Source organism: Triturus cristatus, chromosome 8 (genome assembly GCF_964204655.1).
Source record: "Triturus cristatus chromosome 8, aTriCri1.1, whole genome shotgun sequence".
NCBI classification, from domain to species: domain Eukaryota; kingdom Metazoa; phylum Chordata; class Amphibia; order Caudata; family Salamandridae; genus Triturus; species Triturus cristatus.
This window is the reverse complement of record NC_140591.1, coordinates 1144678793-1144694755: the sequence shown is the minus strand read 5'-3', so window position 1 is coordinate 1144694755 and position 15963 is coordinate 1144678793. Positions and strand designations below refer to the sequence as shown.

Here is a 15963-nt window from a genome sequence, read left to right as displayed (position 1 = left end):
TTCAACTCCAATATCAATAGTTTATCTCCATATACTCCACTAAACTGGCTGTAATGAACCCCGTCATGTTTAGTATCAAACTTGTTGGAACCATACCCCCATACCATAAATGGTTTGTGAGGTATGATTCCATGCACTGTAAAGCTCCTCTGGCAGACCTTCAGTGCTCTAGGTCCCAGTCTTCCAGAACTGGACAGCAAGCTAGGGCTGTTGCCGACCAGAGTAATGTTTCTGCCCTCCTGCTGCTGAGCCAAGCTCGAGCAAGGGAAGGCAGAACAAAAGATATCCTGTCACAGGGAGGAGTGGCCACCTCCCTGACAGCGTTTAGTGTATTGGGACAGGGTGGAGGTGCTTGCCAGTGCCACTGAGACTGATTAGAAGGCACTTTGGTGCCCTCCTTTCATACTCTAGTTCAAACCAGTTTAAGGAGTTGTTGGCTCCCGCTCTGGTGTGACACTGGACAAAGGACATGGGAGTATCGTCCCCACTGTCCAGCCCCTCCTCAGGGAGGGACCCCTGAATCGTCCTGACCCTGTTTTAAGGGTACTTCAGTGCTTACCTGTGAGTGAGTCCCTAGATTCATTGTGGGACAAGATTCAGATCACATACCACTTCAACTTCGACTGTTGGACACTCTGGACTTCGCTGGACTTCGCTTTGGGGATCGATACTGGAATAGGGAAGATTCCTGATGCTCCTGGTGTCGTCGTCCTGCTGGTCTTCTGCAATGTCTGTGCCTGTACTCCATACAGTTTCTTTATCAGGCCTATGGACATCCAAGACACCAAAGAAATCTCCCTTGGAGTGAAGGAGTCACTCCCCCGCATCTACAGGCTTTTCAACACAGCTGACCAGACTGCTGAATCGGGCTCCCACAGAAGGCTCAGCAGCACAAGTGGTGGTTCTGCAACTCCCTCAAAGCCTGCACTATCTTCATGTCGAGTTTGAGGCCAGTATCTCTCATCGGAATTGCTGGAACAGAACCCCTGTGACCTTTTTAAGTTGCTGTTGCCAAGGGCTGTTGACTCTCTCCTCCAGAGATCTTTGGGCCCCAAGAAGCTCCAACCTCAAGCAACTCCTGCAGCCAAGATCTGTGTCCTCACCACTTGCTCTGCACCGTGGGGTTTCTTCATTGAGGAGCTGCTTGAGGTCCTCTTGCGACTCCTGTGCCTTCGGCCTATGGGTCCTCTTGAGGGTCTTCGGGCGTCAGTGGGCTCTCCTGCTTGCTCCAGGCCTGCTCTTCCTTACCTGCTCATGGAGGGTCACTTGGACCTTGCTGGTCCCAACACTGCACCTTTTTTGGTTTACTAAGTTGCTTGCCGCTGACAAAGCTTGTTGGTGCCCCTGCCAGACACTGAACCCCTGGCTTTTGAGATTCGACACAGGAGAGCTTGTGAAAGGCTCCTGGTTTTACACAGTGTCGCCTGGTCTGCAGAGTTGCACTTACAAGGGCACTGTCAAACTCTCTTGCATCTTCGACATCAGTGGGCATTCTTCTTCCGTGCCTCCCGGTCACACCTGAGTGTCACAGACTGTCCCCTCTGCTTGCAGGTTCTTCTCAACTTGAATCCACTTTTGGGTTCCACCTGACTCCTGCGCCTTCTTCTCCAGCGGCATCTTTCCTGAAGCCCTCCATTGTGGTCTAGGCAGTTTCTAGCCTCACTCGACATCTATGCACCCGGATTTCCTGGTGTAGGAGTCCTAGTTCCTGGGGTATCCATGGGTGGGGAGACTCTCGAACCTTCCATCTTCCACAGGGTTTCTTCAAGGTCCACTGGAAAGGGTCCTTCATCTTTAAAGTTTTAAACAGTGACTTACCTATTGACTAGCATTGGGCACACAGTCATGTTCCCACTCTGCACACAACGTTTGTAGGGTTCCTACATACTTACCTTGGGTGGTTCCTTGGGTCCCCGGCTCTGGGTCCATTCTTGACTTAAGTTGTGGTTATCATTCCACTATTCAGGGGCCGATTCCGATCCGGGTCGGAAAGCACTCTGACCGAGCCAGATCCGGAGTGTTTTCTGACCGAGCCGGAGTCCTGCAGTCCGACCGAGTGAGTACGATGCGGCCGTATGCTGTTGGACTCGGTTCGGTCGGACTCCCATAAAAGTCAATGGGAGCCGGTCGTACGACGCATACATGGGCTCCCATTGACTGAATGGGTACGTCGCGGACAAGTGCACCCCCTACAGTGAGTACGCGTCGGTGCCATCCGCTCTGTACATATCTGTGTTGGGGGGACCCTTGGGTCTCTCCCTGTGTCTGAGTCGTAGGGCTGCGGGTGACAGGGGGTCCGACGCGGACCCCAGAGGCAACCACCCAGACGATTTGCAAGCCGGACACTCCGGCTCACACAGGCTGTCCGACGCTTGCATCGTACTGGCTCGGTCGTGAATCGCATCCATTGCACGCCACGGTTAGCTTACGACTGAGACGTACGGAGCGGTTCGGACCCAGAAATGACTCGGTTGGTGAATTTCATGTAGCTCGCATCGTACTTGCTCGCTCGTACAGCTGTACGAGTCGAGCGGAAAACACACGTACGGCTCATATTTTTTCCGGCCGGATCGCGTTCGGTGCACTTCCGACCCGGATAGGAATCGGCCCCTAATTGTTATGGTCATATCTCCAGGTAGGAGATAATACAATGTGTTAGTGAGTATTTTTAATAAAATACATATTTTTATAACCACACTGTGTGATTCTATTTCACTTAACCGATACCATAAGATTAAGTACTGGTAAAATAAGCTGCTTTACACTCCTTCTGGACTAAGCCTGAAGGCTGCTCTCCACAGCTACCACTTAAAGAGCTTTCTAAGGTTGTCTAAGGCCACTAAAAGCACCATAAGGGTTGTCTGGATTAGTGCAGGGTGCTACACTTACATAAGTGAGCACCTAATACTAAGCCAGCCTCTCACATACTGAGATACCATGAGGCGTATTAGTTGGCTGATGGGGCTATAGAGAGGTGAAATATAATCCTTGCAGTGTCTCTCTCTTAAAAAGGAGTTTCATACCAGTATTATTTTTAGATTTTGAAATAGTTGATGGGATGTTTTCAAATCCTGAGTATTATCAAAATTGTCCACTAGATGTTACTACAGGCCATACTATATTTGTAAATATAACTAGTAGTGAATCTGTATAGACAGTAACATGAGCATACTGAATATAGAAATAATATTATAATATTTTATTTTTTACGTGTTGAAGAATTAAAAATATTATATTACTGTCTACTGCATACGAATGCCTCAAAATGAGCTGACAACTGAAGCACTGAGCGAAAATAGTTGCTTGCTATGGTGCTAGCTTTCGAAGTACACTATTTGAACTTTTCCAAACTCTTGATCAAAAACACAATAAGTAATTGACTTTAAAAAAGTGAATAATGGATACTGACAATTTTCAAAATCTGATGAAGTAGCAGAGTCCAATGCAGGAAGTAGGCGCTTAACTGGCCTGTGTGGGGACTCAGTGTAAGGAAATAGGGGCAGAACATTGATTTTAATATTAGGTCTTCCTTGCATCAGAACTGTAGAATTAATCATACAAGAATTGCCACAGAACCTTGAGAAGACCTCTGGACTGGTTAATATATTTCCCACAGCCAGAGCCAGCTTTAGGGCAGTGCAACCGGTGCTTGAATACTGGGCACTGATCTGTGGAGGAGGCACTGACCTGGGGAAAGGGGAGTCGGTCGGTGTGTTTATCGATAACCTTCTGATTGGAGAGATATGGGGCACTTTTGCCAGGTGGTAGTGAGAGAATCCGAGGAGGCGGGTCATGAGGATGGGGGATGGTGGGAGTGGGTGCCAAAAATGATTGTCGCACCGGGTGACACCAGCGTTAAAGCCAGCCTTTGCCGCAGCTATTCATCTGCTGACCTAGCCGAGCTGCCATATCTACTAAATTAGGTGGAAGGAAAGGAAGAGGAATGTAAAAGAGCTAGGGTAGCATTTATGCCTGACTTCATCCACATTGGAAACTGTGCACTTGATATCTGGCTCATCTGCTAAATCAAGTGACACCCAGGGGCATATTTACAAGGCCCCTGCGCCACCAGAGTGTCACTTTCTTACATGCTCCAGTGGAGCTTTATTTACAGAGCCATGCAAAGCCACCTTGTGTGAATTTTCATGGCCCTTGAAATATGGCCCCCTTTCACGCATTACTCTGTGTGAAAGGGGCATTCCATGGGTGTTGCTGTGGGTGTTCCTACTAAACACCCCTGGATTATGACGCATACCATAGTTTACAAGGTTTTGTATATCTGGGAATGCATCAGATTCTAACAGCTCCCAAGGGGAGGCATTAAAGTGGTGCAACAAGGAGAAATACCTTTTTTTCTCCTAGTGTTTTGCTCTTTCTATGTGTGTTGCATTCTATAGCACACATAAAAGTAGAAAATCACCATCAATGATTGTTTTTGTGCAGGAAGGTGTCCCTTGCTGCACAAAAACAATCATTCCTGCATCGCAGGCATGCCTACTTTGCAGCTAGATAGCCAATTGTGCATCAGCGCACAGGAAAGCACAGGGATGCGCCATATTGCTGTAAATACAATGCATCCCTGCACTTTCCTAATGATGCAGCTAGCCGCAGCAGGATGGCTTGCAGCACCATGCCATTTTCTAGTAAATATGATCCAAGGTTTTGCAAATCTGGAATTGCATCACATTCTAACACCTGCCCAGGGGAGGCGTTAAAGTGGTGCAATGAGGAGAAATACTTGTATTTCTCTTTTTATTTTGCTTTTTCAATGTGTGTTGCATCTGCAGCACACTTAGGGCGGAAAATTTCATTAATGATTGTTTTTGTGCAGAAAGGTGTTACTTCCTGCACAAAAACAATCATCCGTGCAACCAGGCACCCTTGCAAAATGGTGCAAGGGTGCCGGCATTGGCACTAGGCAGCAAATTGTGCGTCAGAGCAGAGGAAAGCACGGGGGTGTCATATTTTTTGAAATGCAAAGCATCCCTGCAATTTCCTAATGACGCAGCTCGGTGCACTAAGATGACTTGCAGCGCTGTGCCATTTTATAGTAAATATGCCCTCCAATCACACACTGTACAAAAGATACTCTTTCAGAATACACAAAATGATGTACGGGGAGCAGTGGATGAGCACAAGTACTACACAAGAAGAGGCATGACACATGCATGCCATGGACAAATGTGGACAAAGGATATAAGAATGATGATGAAGTGAGCAAATAGTACGCTGATGTGCAGGCTGAAGTCTACAGAGTGAAAACAACGTCTCTTCGAGACAGTGTATTCACTGTTTACCCGAGACCTAAAAAGTAGGGAAACTGTTTTTCTTAAATTAAAAGAGTTGGGGCATGTTGTACCCCTCAGATCTCCCCCACTTCACCACTGGATTTTTCATATTTTTGAGTGTGGATGGTCCTTTTTGTCTTCTGTGCACTTTAGGAGCTACTTTTTTCTTTGTATTTGACCTCTCCAAACGAGTGATCGTGTTTTAACTCACTCTGTCCTCCATCTCCTGTTGACTGTTTACCCCTCCCTCCCACCCCATTTCAATACCAGCCTTATTGTCCTCACATTCAAACGCTGCGTTATCTGTGCAGGATATACTTGCAGGAAACCTTTAGAAGACATAAGGTATATTTTCTTCTCACTTGTTTTACAACACTGAGTTTATTGAATGCATAATCAGGTATTGTTATCGTGATATAAATTCATATATATTGCTATAAAGTGGGTGCTTTTGTGTTTCGTGTAGTGCACCAAAGAAGCTCCTACACCAGATGAGTTGCCAAATTATATATTTACTTTGCTTCACTCGGGAGCGCCGGAGCGGTGCTCTGCAACGTTCGGAATCCGGGCGCCAATGCCGAGATCATGGCCGCCACCAGACTTCCGCCTATGTCACACGCCAAGCGCGCGGACGACTAGACTGCTACACCACATCTCACCCCTTTTACAACAACCCAAAGAAACTGTACAGTCTTACTTGCTGTCCATAACGAACTCTCCAAACCTCCTGGGCAGATTGACTCTTCTGCCACACTGTGTACGACCACTGAGACCTCCAGTGCTCGGAGTGGAATCTGTATGTCCCTGCTTGGGTGCTTCCCCACCGTCCATGCGTCCTGTTTCCCTTCTGCTTTCCGGATCTGTTCCCTCTTGGGTGCTGATCGCCTGTTCTCTCATCTCCTCTCTCTCCCCTTGCACTGTTCTCGGTGGTGGGCTGCTCCCCTCCTCCTTGGGACTCTCCGGGTTACCTCCTCTCCTCGGTGAGGTGTTACTTGTCTCCTCTATGGTGCTACTCAGACCTGCTGAGTTACATCTCGCCATGCGATCTTGAGACCATATTTTCCCGTTGCTGAGGAGTGCCGACCTGGAATATGGTTCAATCACTTGAAGTGGGGGTGTGAATTTACTATCTCCTTTCTTCTTCTGTGTTGGCAGCTTGATTCTCACCCATTCGCCCTTCTCCAGTGTGATCTCTTTGGTGTTATGTTTGGTGTTGTAGTGCTCTGTGTACAGTGCCTGAGCTCTCTCTAAGTTCTTGCGCACTACTGCTGGAGACCAGTGGCTTTGCACCATGAGACGTTTCCAGGCCACATTGTCCTTCGTGAACGGTTCTCTTCCTCGCAGTATTCTAAATGGACTGTATCCTGTGGTGGTAGGTGTTATCCGATAAGCCCACATCAGTCTTTTCAGTTCTTTCTCCCAGTTCATGCCTTGGCTGATCGCCGCCTGGACCGATCCCATGATCACCCAGTTAAATCTCTCCGCTAATCCATTTCCTGCCGGGTGATATATCAGTGTATGTCGTACAGTAATGCCATTCCTCTCCATGTAGGCTTCCCATTTAGATGACGTAAATTGTGGGCCATTGTCACTCAAAATACCTTTGGGGATTCCCTCTCTTGTAAAGATGTCTGTTAGGAAGGCCAGTATTGTCTCTGTTTCCGTGTTTTCAGTCACGTCGATCTCCGGCCACTTGGAGTACCGGTCGATGACAACCGTGATGCATTTCTGAGTGCCTTGTGCATCTTGTATGGGTCCCAGAATGTCTATGGAAATCTCCTCCCATGGATTTTCCGGAAAATCGTATCTGCCCAGGGGTGGGCGCAATAACCTCTGAGTCTTGTCCGCATTGCAACACTGCTCGCGCGCCCTTACATGTCTCTCTATCATCACGTCCATCCCGGGCCACCAGTAGTCTTCCTTTGCCCTCCATTTGGTTTTTTCGATACCTAAGTGACCTTCGTGTGTGATGGCTATGATGTAATTCCTCAGGGCGTAGGGAGGAATGACCTTTGTACCCCTTAACAAGAACCAGGGTTTGTCCCCTATCGACAGTTCTTCTCGGATTTCCCAGTACTGTTTCAATTCCTCCTCCAACAATCTCTTGTCCGGCCAACCGTTCATCACATATGCTTTTACCGCGCTTAGTTTCGCGTCTTTGTCATATTCATTTTCCCATTCCTGGGAGCTTATGGCTCTTTCCGGGTCCCCTGTGAGGGCAACTGCGTACTCCTCCCATCCTCCTTCTCCTTGGTCTTCCGCTCTCTCCTTGGATGCAGCCCTACTCAAAAAGTCCGCTACCTTGTTCTTGTGTCCAGGTAGGTACTCCACAGTATACACATAGTCTAGGAGTCTCAGGGTCATTTTAGCAATCCGTGGAGTGGCATGTTCATGCCCGCTTGACGTGAGGACCTTCACCAAGGGTTTGTGGTCCGTGCGCAGAAGGAACTTTCCTCCCCACAGGAACTGCCGGAATCGCTCCATTGCCCACACTGCTGCTAGCATCTCTTTTTCAATGACACTGAATTTTTGTTCGTTGGGGGCCAATGCTCTGGAGGCGAAGCTGATTGTGGTGATCACTCCCGCAGTGGATTGTTGCGTGAGTACTGCCCCCAAACCTCGATCACTAGCATCAGTGGTTAGTATGGTCTGTGCTTCGGGGTTGAATCCGTGTATGGGCACTGCGTCACTGATGTTGCGTTTCATGTCCTCGAACTCCTGTTGTTCCCTTTCTGTCCATTGGAATGTCGATTTGTCCTTCAGAAGTAAGCGCATGTTATGGGTCTTGGACGCAAAGTGTGGAACAAATTTACTATAAAACTCTGCCATCCCCAGGAAGATCCTGATGTCTTCCCTGTTCTTAGGTGTGGGAGCATCTCTGATAGCTGTGACGTTGGATGCTTTGAGCTCGATCCCCTGTTGACTTATTTTGTGCCCCAAATACGTGACTTTGCTCACTCCAAACTTACATTTGTCCCATTGGGCGGTGAGTCCATTTTGCATCAGTGTGATGAGCACCTCCTTTAACTTCATGTTATGGTCCTCCCTGGATGTTCCCATCACCAATATATCGCCCTGGAAATATTGGATGCCTTCTTTCTTGTGGAACAGCCGGTGCATCAGTTTTTGAAATACTGCGGCGGCTAGTCCAAAGGGCATACTTAGGAATTTGTAGCATCCGAATGGCGTGCTAAATGACGTCAGGTGGTTGCAGGAGCGATGCAGGGCAATCTGGTGGTACGCTGAAGTGAGGTCGATAGTGGAGAACCATTTTGCCCCCTGTGTTTTCGCCAGCATTTCATTGATCCTGGGAAGTGGGAACTTATCCACTACGATGTTTTTGTTCAGTTCTCTCAAATCAACGCACAGCCTCACCTTACCATTTGGCTTCTGCACCACCACCAAGGGTGCCAGCCATTCCGCATTGTCGATAGCCTCTATCACGCCGTTATCTTCTAGTCTCTGCAACTCTTCCTGTACAGCCGTCCTGGTCCTGAATGGTATGTTACGTGCTTTGTGAGACACCGGTTGTGCCCCTTCTCTCAATTGGATTCTATGCGTGAACTTTGCCATGCGTCCTATGGACTCTCTGAAGACCTCCGGAAACTCTTCCTTCCATCGCTGTGCTGCATACTCTGGACCCTCTTCTGTCATGAGGACTTGTGTGTGTCCTCCTTGGTTCAACTTCATTCCCAGGGCTCCTTGATCCTTCCAGCCCAGTACCGACGGTCCCTTTTCGGCCACATACAATTTCCCATCGCACATTCTCCCCCTGAACTCGAAGGACAAGGGACAAAACCCCACCATGGGAATAGGCTCTCCAGTGAATGTCACTGGGTGGATGTCTGTGGGCTGTAGATGGTAATCCGTTCTTGGGACGAACTCCGTCTCCCATACCTTCCTCTGGATTATCGTGTAGGGTGATCCCGAGTCAGTTACCATGGTCACTTGTACCCCTCCGATCGTCATCTCGCATTTCGGCTTCTTGTCGGTGGCACATTCTATGCCCAGGACCTGCTCTGCCACTATTAGGATTCCATCGTCATCTTCCTCATCCTCTTCTTCATGCTCCTTGTGCCCTTCTTGTGCCACGTACTTCACTTCGCCTCTAGGGGACTTCCTCCTGCACACTTTCTCGTAGTGTCCTAAAAGTCCGCAGTACGAGCATTTGGCGCTGAACGAGGGCATCCCTTGTCGTTGGCGGCATGAGTGGTGCTGCCGCATCTGTAGCAGGCTGTCCTACTCCAATTCCGTTGTCCTTGGGGTTCTTGTATTGTACTTTTTGTAGTTCCGTGCTCCTTGTTGTCCTGGAGGTTGTTTATTGTCGCAAGTCTTTCTGTCCGCTACCTTGCACACTGCTTGCCCATGGCTGCTCTCTTGCTTGGCTGCTTCTGCACATCTCTTGGACAACTCCGCCTTTTTTACTAACGCCACCACTTCCTTCAAAGGTGCATCGCCGTTGACCCACAGCTTCTCTTGTATTGAGGAAATTACAGTGTGCATGATGATTTGATCCCTAATCAATTCTTCTTGTAAGACTCCAAATTTGCACGTTATGGCTAACTTTTGTAGGGCCGCCAAATATTCATCAACCGATTCTCCTTTTTCTTGCTTCCTGTGGTAGAAGTTGTACCTGTCTATAGCCGTGCACACTACCGGACGATAGTGTGCATCAAGGTCTTCTAGCGCGTGCTTGAACACGTCATCATCCGTTGCTGCTCTTTCCTCTTTTACCAGGTTTTGGTATACTCTTTGTCCTGCCGGGCCCAAATTGTGGAGTAGAATTTTCTTCCGCCTGGCACTCGAGAACTCCGCTTCCCCCTCCTCTTCTAGCGCCGAGAGGTAATTCAAGAAGTACTGTTTCCAGTCTTCCCACGGCATCTCGGGTTCTCCCCCTTTTGCCAAGAACGGCACCGGGTTCGTCAACGAGAACGTCTGCGCACTCATTGCCTCTCCGGTAGCAGCGCGTTTCTGTGTAGAGGTAGGGTTGTCTTGGAGTTCTGCACCCTGGGCGTCCCTTCGACGCTCCTCTTCCTCCTGGCTGGAATCCCCACTCTCCGCGTGGCTGTCGCTTAGCTGCGCCAGGGTCAGGATGCCCCTACAGGGGTCGACAGGCCGGTGGACTTGTACCCCCCCGTGGGCGGCGTGGAACTATGTGCCTTGGACTTCTGTAGGCAGGGTGGTCGGCCACTGGCGTAGTGACTTGGGATCCCGGAGCAAGTGGGGCTGGGCGCCGGCTCTGTGGCACACTCACCGCTGCTCTGCCGCGCTCCCGGTGTGCTGTTCCTGTGATGGCAATCCCGGACTGGTGAGCTCCCACGTGGGTTTCAAAAGGGGTGCTGGTGGACCCTTCACCTCCTCGTCGCCATTATAAAGTGGGTGCTTTTGTGCTTCGTGTAGTGCACCAAAGAAGCTCCTACACCAGATGAGTTGCCAAATTATATATTTATTTTGCTTCACTCGAGAGCGCCGGAGCGGTGCTCTGCAACGTTCGGAATCTGGGCGCCAATGCCGAGATAATGGCCGCCACCGGACTTCCGTCTACGTCACACGCCAAGCGCGCGGATGACTAGACCGCTACACCACAATTGCATTCACTTATAGTGCTCCTTTCCGGCCATCACACTGTAAAATTCCGGTTCTCCGTTTAACTTAATCTGAGATATTTTTTGGTGCTTATTCTGGGGACAGTAGAGCTCATACTGCTATCTAGTGGCCAAATGCGAGAACATGTGATACTCCAGCAGAACGAATATCATTGCCGCCTCCTCCTGGTAGGCTTCAGTTTACATTATTAAAATAATTGCCTTATTCATTACCCCGGCTCAAAGTAGTGGTAAATACAGAAGTTAGAAGTTCAGCATATTCTATAGGTAACTTAGATAAATATCAGTATTTCAGCAGACTGCTTCTCGCTAGGCACAGACTTTTTTGTTTAGCACACTTTAGTGAAAGATCACAAATGTTTAGTCACGTTTGCCTTGGGTCATCAGTGTCAGTAGTATTTAGGATCATAGGGTACAATTCACAAAAGTAATCTGAGACAAAATCCTAACTTTACAACTTTTGGTATTTACAAAGGGCATTTAGAAGTAGTAAAGTTAGGATTCCTAACTTTACTACTTCTAAATGCCCTTTGTGAATACTGAAAGTCGTAAAGTTAGAATTTTGTCTCAGATTACTTTTGTGAATAAGGACCATAGCCCTCTGGCAAAATGAGAGAGAAGCTATTTTCAAAGATATTATTGAGAGTTACTTCTTGGATGACCCACATGTTTGCATAGCTTAATACTTATTTGGCAGATTTCATAAGACTCATAACACAAAAAGTATTTAAATACACTAATATACATGGCTAAAAAACAGTAGCATTGACAAAGACAATAGCTCTTGCATCGCTGAGACCTATTGGCTTTGCCAATGCTTGTTATGAAAAGGCAACCATCCCAGATCGGTAAAACTTGAGAGGCGGAAGGCTATAACTGACGTGTAAGGCAAGGAGTCTCCTGTGCTGTGAATCCAAGGCGGGGACAGACAGCTAAACAAGCCTTCTTGCCAGGGTGCTTGCTTACCTAAAAGAAATGTATATGTGCGCAACTCGTTAATCTGCAATTGTTAAGGGTGCTTGGAAACCTCTATTGGATTTAATTCATGCAATAGCTTGAAGCTTCCTGATAACAAAGATTTCTTCTTTTTGAGTGGTATTGCAAGGGATTTACCAGCTGAGCTGTGAAGTGTGTGCTTTTAAAGAACAGTTATAAAAATATTTGCACTACGCACAGTCTGGGAATTATTAAAATCTATATTTTGGACAACATTTTTTGTCTTAAACTTTTTTGCATATTTTATAGCATCCTATCTTCTACTGTGTGTAATGCAAGTTCAAAATAATGACTTGCAGTTCCCCCCGCTCCTGAATGAGTTTGCTGCAGGGCAGCGATGGCAGGGACTGCCATGGGCGGTAAAGCACCTAGCTAAGCCACCAGGGACATCGTAGCACTAAACATACACAAGTCACTGTTCTCCACTGCACCAACCAGGTTTAAATTCTGAGGCTTTCTGGTTACAGACACAGACCTCCACAGTCGACTAACTAATAGAGGTTTCATAATGTTTGATAGTGTATTTCCCACTGATTAACTTAAATTGCATTTATTTTTCACAGCCTGTTATCATCCCATCTCTTTGTTGGACTCCTTTGTCAAAATATTAGGCAGGGTAATTATGGAGAAACTGGAGGCCTGTGTTGAAGATATGGGTTTCCTCTCCGAAGTCCAATATGGCACACCGACCAGGCGTGGGAATGGTTGAATAAACTCCCAATCTACTCGTAATTTATGATAAATACGCAAAGGCTAAGAAAGGTTCATTACACCTCGCCATTAAGGACCTGTCCAGTGCATTAATCTTGTGGACAGGGGCCTGTTACGGGATCTTATGAGCCAGGCCAGGGTGGAAGCAAGGATGGTTGAACTCCTCAAATGCCTGCACTGGGACACTATAGCCCATGTAAGCTTTGGTCAGGATGGAGAGTGTATAACCATTTTTATCGTTTCTAAGGGTTTCAGGTAAGGGTTTATCCCAGCTCCTTTTCTTTTTCTTTTTTGATATAATTTCATTGAGTATAATGTTAAAGATAAGGATTAAGGAGGCACCCAGGGTAGGGTATATGGTCGCACCCATATTAATGAATGCAGATGATGACGTGCTGCTATCACACACAGCAAATGGGCTTCAGCATTTGCTGGATATATTCAATGAGTTTATGTTCGATCTGAAACTCAGGGTCAACCAAAAAATCATTTGTCATGACACTTGGTTCTGAAAACACTTGCTTCCGCAGTTTTAGTTTGGACGGGGCAGTTATTATGAAGGTGCTAAATTTCAATTACCTGCACATACTGCTTGACACAAATTTCAACTGGGCAAAGCTCGTCAAGCAGAGAGGGCATAAAATGCTTAGTGCAGTTGGGGCCATCTTTAGTTTTGCTATGAAACTTAAGAAAAAAACCAGTGAAAGACCTCCTATGCCTTTACAAAGCTTAATGCATTACAGTGAGTTCTTACGGAGCAGGGGTTTTCGGGTATGCAAATTGGAACCGCCTACAATCAGTTTAATTAAATTCCTTTCTAGTCTGTTGGCAGTACCTAAGTGTACTGCTCTTCCATTACACAATTAAATTAGCTCCAATCTTACTATAGGTTCATATTGGGATCTCTCAATTTACCAAGTTCTCCCATCGTGTATTAGTTGACTGCATTAACCTAGATCATAGTGACAACATTGCTCGGCTAGCATATGTTAGGAAATCTTTCTCAGATTTGGATGTTCCACAGTTTTTCCACTCTTCTTGTGATATCACCACAAATGCAAAGTCATGGATCCATTCCCTGTTTCAATCCCACCACAAACTTAAAAGGCTCAACACTCACAGAATATGGACACTGTTTACTACTTATGCGGAGATTACCACACAAGATGGGGTTGAACTCTATTTAGCATGGATCCCAAATCAGGAACATAGATTCTACATGACACGTTTGAGGCTGTGCACTGTACACCTTTTGGTCGCCTTTCCCTAATAAAGCGGCTGGTTTTCATCTTTGCCCTGCTGCCCTAACGACAATACTAGCATTCAATCCACTCTGCACTTATGTTTTTTTGCAGCTTCTTTACAGTGCCTAGAGTTACATTTCTACATCCAGTATTATGCTCGTTTATTTGTAGATCAGCCCAATGGAGCCTCAAGCTAGTACAACGCCTGTCGACTGAGCCCACTTGTCACGCAAAAAGAACAATTGATGGACAGAATGCAGAACAATGTCATATTCACCCCAGTACAGAGATCTGTGCCTAAATCCATCTTTTTTTGCTCCCCATGCCATTCCAGTTTGGACCCAGCCATATGCAAATCAGCCTTGACTCTGCCCCCAATGGGAACAGCCCACCCCAAACTGCCAGGCCACGTCCTCCCTGGACTGGAAACAAGCATCCTATGACCGGTTTCGGGCTTTCAGCCCTCATCAGCCAGGAAAGTTTGACTCCAGTGCCACGGAGAGCACAGGACCCATGTCTGGGCATACCCGTCCCACTCAGGGTTACAAACGCAAAAAGAACAATTGATGGACAGAATGCAGAACAATGTTATACATTCACCCCAGTACAGAGATCTGGGCCTAAATCCATAGTTTTTTTGCTCACCATGCCATTCCAGTTTGGACCCAGCCATATTCAAATCAGTCTTGATCCTGTGCCCAATGGGAACAGTCCAGCCTGAACTGCCAGGCCAGTTTCTCCCTGGACTGGAAACAAACATAATAGGACCGGTTTCAGGTTTTCAGCTCTCATCAGCCAGGAAGCTTGATTCCAGTGGCATGGAGAGCACGGGACCCATGTCTGGGCATGCCCGTCCCACTCGGGGTGACACAAGCAAAAAGACCAATTGACGGACAGAATGCAGAACAATGTCATACATTCACTTCAGTACAAATATCTGCGCCTAAATCCATTTTTTTTTGCTCACCATTCCATTGCAGTTTGGACCCAGCCATATGCAAATCAGTCTTGACCCTGCGCCCAATGGGAACAATCCAGCCCGAACTGCCAGGCCAGGTCCTCCCTGGACTGGAAACAAGCATCCTAGGACCGGTTTTGGGCTTTCAGCCCTCATCAGCCAGGACAGCTTGACTCCAGTGGCATGGAGAGCACGGCACCCACGCCTGGGCATACCCGTCCCACTTGGGGTGACAAATGCAAAAAGAACAATTGATGGATAGAATGCAGAACAATGTCATACACACACCCCAGTACAGAGATCTGGGCCTAAATCCATCGTTTTTTTGCTCACCATGCCATTCCAGTTTGGACCCAGCCATATGCAAATCAGCCTTGACTCTGCCCCAATGGGAACAGTCCAGCCCAAACTACCAGGCCAGGTCCTCCCTGGACTGGAAACAAGCATCCTAGGACCGGTTGTGAGAAGGGGGCCTGATATATGATTTCCACTAGTTCTAGTGGGCTCCTTCTATCAGTCCAAACAACCCCTTATGGTGATAGGTTAAAGACAACCTTAATTGAAAGCTCTCCTAGTGGTAGCTATGGAGAGCAGCCTTCAGGTTAAGTCTTGAAGGAATGTAAAGCAGCTTGTTTTACCAGTCTATAATCTCTTGAATGATCAAATGAAAAGACAACCACACCAGGTATATATTCAAAATATATGTATTTAAGATAAAACACACCCCTCTAGTCTCTTTATGAGACTGGAGTTCGAAGTACTTAGCTTACAAGTCAACAATTATCAGTAATAGCAGAAATACACGTTTGGGCCCTAGGGGCGTACCAAACCATATACAAAAAATGTGGTATAAGAACCACGACTGGAATAGACACTAGGCCTATAGCCTGTAGAATCGCTGGGACCCCAAGGAACCACCCAAGGTAGTGACACAGGGGACCCACGGGGACTGTATGCAGTGTGAGAGCACAACCGCGGATTCCCGTTATCTTCTATGGGCAATGTCGTGGTTGGAAATGTAAAGATTAGGGACACTTCTAATCGAGTCAGGACCAAACCCCTCTGGACTTAGGAAGTTCTAGGGCTAGCACCCACGAGAGTACCGGAGTACTCGAGTTACCTTGTTGCAGCGTGGAACATCAAATTCCCCCTTTGGCACA

General features: G+C 47.3%; 1 pseudogene; it reads right to left on the bottom strand.

The window, feature by feature from the left end:
* Positions 1-1617, bottom strand: part of LOC146805519 (lysozyme g-like) — a 76078-nt pseudogene extending 74461 nt beyond the window's left edge.
* Between the last annotated feature and the right edge of the window lie 14346 nt (positions 1618-15963).